This window comes from Temnothorax nylanderi, unplaced genomic scaffold (genome assembly GCF_030848795.1).
Source record: "Temnothorax nylanderi isolate EJ_2023f unplaced genomic scaffold, tnyl_v1.0 TNYL_tig0343_pilon, whole genome shotgun sequence".
Taxonomy (NCBI): Eukaryota; Metazoa; Arthropoda; class Insecta; order Hymenoptera; family Formicidae; genus Temnothorax; species Temnothorax nylanderi.
This window is the reverse complement of record NW_027249405.1, coordinates 191984-197272: the sequence shown is the minus strand read 5'-3', so window position 1 is coordinate 197272 and position 5289 is coordinate 191984. Positions and strand designations below refer to the sequence as shown.

The 5289-nt window shown below is 33.7% G+C and overlaps 1 long non-coding RNA gene across 1 annotated transcript; it reads right to left on the bottom strand.

Moving 5' to 3' along the window:
- Positions 1–2367: 2367 nt before the first annotated feature.
- LOC139781526 (uncharacterized) lies at positions 2368–4326 on the bottom strand. The gene is made up of 4 exons (XR_011720561.1): positions 4152–4326; positions 3997–4058; positions 3775–3908; positions 2368–3694 (listed from the first exon to the last, which is right to left on the bottom strand). It is a non-coding gene; the product is annotated as an uncharacterized lncRNA (long non-coding RNA).
- Between the last annotated feature and the right edge of the window lie 963 nt (positions 4327–5289).

The window sequence follows — 5289 nt, the reverse complement described above, 5'->3', positions numbered from 1 at the left end:
GAAAGAGGCACGCGACAGTCAAGCCGTTAATATACGTATTTCGTCCGCGTGGCTGACGACGCGCCGCGCGCCGGTTCAAGAGAGAAAGAGAAAGAGCATAGCATGTTTGCTCTCTCTAGCTGGCCGAGGCTGGCCGAACGCCGAGCGCACATGTACACGGGGCGCTTGGCTTGTGTGCGTCAGCGTCACGTGACGCGATCCTATCCCCTCCACAGCCACGGCTATGCAGCAGCGACTCAAACCTGGGATCTCTGCCCCCGCCGAGGGCTAACGGGGGGACCCCGTATTTTTCAATAGAATAAAAGATTTAATCACAAAGAATTACAGAGATAGTACAAAATAAAAATATTTTATTAAAATACATAAATTTTTCTTGTAAAAAAACTTGGCGCTGCTAGACCTGGAAATTTTAAATAAATAAATAAACTTATCCTATACTTAATTATAAGCCGCATTATTCGCCGTCGTCACGCACACCCATATCACTCGCTTGCACATACACACCACGCTGATAATCATTTTGTTATTTCCGTCGCATTCTTCTATGAATTATTTTTATTTATTGTTATCCTTATTTATTTAAAATTTCGAGGTCTAGCAGCGCCAAGTTTTTTTACAAGAAAAATTTATGTATTTTAATAAAATATTTTTATTTTGTACTATCTCTGTAATTCTTTGTGATTAAATCTTTTATTCTATTGAAAAATACATATATAAACTTTGTATTTAAATACCTTGTATTCCCTCGTTGGATTAAATATTTTAATAAAATATTTTTATTTTGTACTGTTCCTCTGTAATTCTTTGTGACCACTAAAAAATACACATGTAAACTTTGTATTTAAATATCTTGTATTCCCTTGTTAAATTTAAATAAAATTTTTTAATCTTATAAAATTGTTATCATACATTCTTTTTCTAATTGACACCATGTAAAGATTTTTTAAAGTAGTGCAACAATTATTTTTTGAGGCAATATATATGTTCTCTCTGTAATTGGCGCTGTAATTTAAAGAGATATCATTTCTTTTTTGTAATTGTAATAGATCACTTGAAGCGCGACTCTTCTTTGATAAGGTAACATAATTTTGTGATGTGTATCACTTGGGTTATAATTTTTTGGAAATAAAGATACTACTGCTTAGATTTTTTCGAGATTTTTCGAGATACAAAGAGTACGTTTACCACTTGTTACTTAGGTTTTTTCGAGGTATAATACTACCACTTTCTTTTTTTTCGAGGTAACAACATATACACTACTATACGTGTACTTGGCGCCTTTCTTTGCCTTTTTTTAAAGAAAGGTAATTTTGTACGGATATCACGCCTTTTTGTAGTATTACGCATTTTATAAACAGTATGTACAGGGTAAAGCTATTTGGAGGTATTATACTACCACTTTGTTTTTTTCGAGGTAACAACATAATACATATACACTACTATGCGTGTACTTTTTTTTTAAAAAAAGGTAATTTTGTACGGATATCACGCCTTTTTGTAGTGTTACGCATCTTAATCTTATAAACAATATATCTTATAATCTTATAAACAGTATGCACAAGGTGTGAAGCTAAAGGTGTTACGGACTATTATTTCTAAAGAAAACAATAATTTAATATTTTGTTTAATTTTTTAAAAATAATAATCTGTAACCTTTTTAGTTGTACACCTTGTCAATGCTATATACATATGTATACCACAGAAAAAAATTACTACTTAAAAATAAAAATGTAATGTGTCTGAAGTTGTTAATAATAGGTAAAACGTTTGACACACACACACACACACACACACACACACACACACACACACACACACACACACACACACACACACACACACACACACACACACACACACACACACACACACACACACACACACACACACACACACACACACACACACACACACGCGCGCGCGCGCGCGCGCGCGCCTTAGGGTAGCAGAAGAGAGAACAAGAGAAAAGTATCTTCGCGAACAATGGAGCTAGTCTCATGACGATGAGTCAAGTATGTACAAGAGCGAGATCGCAATGACCGATATGCAACTGGATTAACCTAGTCGCGAAACGTTCACCCGTTATACTGTTGAAGAACCGACCGCATAACATTCCGTCTTTTTCTAATCCCGCTGTGAATCGATTTTCCAGCTAACGTATATCTTATGTCTTCGCAAAGCGTAACTTTTAAATCCTTTAGGGATATCAATCACTTCAAGACGACACATTTTTTTAGAGCGATTGAAGAGAAAGACAGAGAGCTTGTAAATGTCGCGAATAACGTCTTGGACGAGTATAGGAGCGTATACGTCAAGTCGGGAGGCGAATAGAAGTTAAGCAATGGAGAAAAAAAAGACAGACCAAGATTATGCGAGTTAATTCAGTTATGATATATTTTTATATATTTTACAGAAGACGTATAAAAGATGTAAGAGGACTTGCGGTAAAAATTCATGCAAGTCTTAATAACTTCAAGGATTAAACTGACGAATATACAAAAGCTACTAAATGTACTCAAAGCTACTTAATGATTAATACAATGCTAAATAAAGTGTTGTACAAAATTTGAATAGAGTCAAAGATTGCGGTCAGCTACATATTATATACACGAAAATTATTATATACACGAAAATGAATTACGAATGATTATTACGTAACGATGTTCATTGCGCTATATTTTCGCTTTGTTAAAAAATTATAATAAATTATAATAAATTGAGTTAATCGCAGCGCGCGACAAAGTTATGTACGTGAGCACTGTGAGCGATTTAATGATTGTAACCTTACTTGTATACATTTCCTAGAAAAGTATTTCTATATTATGTTTAACAACAATATTAAATATTAACATTTCATAACTGCCAAACGTTTCCAGTTGAGCGCAATTGCACGAGTTACAAATCATTTATAGACTCTTTTTCTCAGTTAACTAGTTTCTACTGCATTGAAATCTTGCATAGAAAAAAATGTATTAGCATATCGCGCAAGAATCATCGATATCTAAGTAAACAATTAATCAAATATATACAGTATATATGCGTACATCTGGATTAATCCGAAAGCTTAGTCTCCATCTTTTGAAACATAAAATAATTTTATGCCACAACAGTGAAGTGCGGAATATTAAATAAAATGCGCCATTTAACAATAACTTCTAAGGTAACAAGTTTAATCTACGGTGACCTAAATTTAAACGTGAAAAGAAATTAAATTATTTCAATGAGTTCTCGAATCGTCCCCAATCAGAAATAGACATGAGTCACGTAGAAACGAATTTCCTAATTCGTCTGAGTTATTCGATACAATGTTCTAGTTTAAATGTGACACTACTTTGTAAAATGTTAAGTTTTATTGTTTTCTCTACTCTACGATCAATATAACAATCTTTATAAATTTCTTTCTAAATAAAAATATTCTACACAATCGGAAAACTATTTTACAACATGAGTAAAGAACGAAGTCAAAAAGCGAAATAATCAATTTTGACGCAATTAAAGGGGATCATCAATGTCGATTGTATTAAACTCTAGTCCATACTGACTAAGAATCGCGGATTATGCGTGAAAATTGTAGAGTTTCTTGACAACTCTTATGTACAGATGGATTCAAGTGTTTCTGGCTTCATTCATCTGGTCCCATGCCTACTTGTTCAACATGTCCGTTCATTACCAGTTCTTCAGTAAGGGAAATTAGCTTTAAAAAATCAATTAATTTCAATTAATTTGCGCATCTGCAAAGAGATTCTCGAAGATTGGATAATAATAACTACTTACCTTATAATTTTGTATCATAAAATAAATATTTGCATAAATATTAGTTTGAATGCGACCTTCAATCTGAGTTTGGGCAGCAACTCCCTTTGAGGAACAATTTTGTACCACATTGTAAGCTTCTGTCGACCATTTACCTGCAAAAGAGTAACATCAAAGTATAATTACATATCCAAAGATAAATAATTTTGAGTGTAGAGATGTATATATCTAAAATCTACTTACACGTAGGAGTTGATAATAATCTCGTTGATTGAAATGTGGCTTGGATCAGTCAACTCGCGAAACTGTAATATAATAATAAATCGATTAGAATTTTCGGAAACATTACTTCATACGATTCTTTCACACGATGACGGTTAATGTTAATTTTTGATTACCTTATTATTACGTTTCGCGTGTTCTATACTTGTCGTCATGACGAAACATCTGACCGAGACATTGCGCTTCTTGGCTATCTCAATATATCTCTTTCTCGAAGCTGGATCAGGATTGGTATTGTCTATAACTATACTTTTTCCTTGATTCAAGTATTGTTGGACTGCAGCAATGCACTTCTGACGAGCTGCCTAAAGTGTCTCTGTTGACGTATCCGTATTCCTTCAGATAATTCTTTGCAAGATGCGATTTTCCGGAGTCTGGACTGCCGACCATAAGTACCACCTGTTAATGGATATCTATAAGCACGAGGAAAGAGCGGGCCTCTGTTCACATTTGACGTTCACGATGATATTCGTGTTATGCACGATGCTTCTGTCGAAACCGAGGAATCACATGCCGGAAAAATTTTACTTAGGTATTTATCATTAAAAGAATAACTTTGTATAATTCTCTTTTATGTTATTTCTCATTAGATCATGGTACGAGAGAAACAAACACATTTTTCCAGCGAGTAGATGGGAACCTTTTGATCCAACGAAAAGTTATGACAAGTATACAGTGTCGGATAAAAATAGGAAGAAAGATAAAATCTGATAAACTTAGATTCAACGAATTGTCCAATTTCGTTTAAAGGATTCAGATTCAAAGGACTGTAATTTAGTAGAGCTATAATATACATAATCGAGTAAATGAATTAAATATTATCACATAACTGAATGAATTTGAATCTGAATTCTTTAAACGAAATTGGACAATTCGTTGAATCTAAGTTTATCAGATTTTATCTTTCTTCCTATTTTTATCCGACACTGTATACTTGTCATAACTTTTCGTTGGATCAAAAGGTTCCCATCTACTCGCTGGAAAAATGTGTTTGTTCCTCTCGTATCATGATCTAGTGAGAAATAACATAAAAGAGAATTATACAAAGTATTCTTTTAATGATAAATACCTAAGTAAAATTTTTCCGGCATGTGATTCCTCGGTTTCGACAGAAGCATCGTGCATAACACGAATATCATCGTGAACGTCAAATGTGAACAGAGGTTTGCTTTTTCCTCGTGCCTAATCGCAATATTACATACATTAAAATAACATGCCAACATTGTGATATTGCTTCATAAGTTTTATCACTTA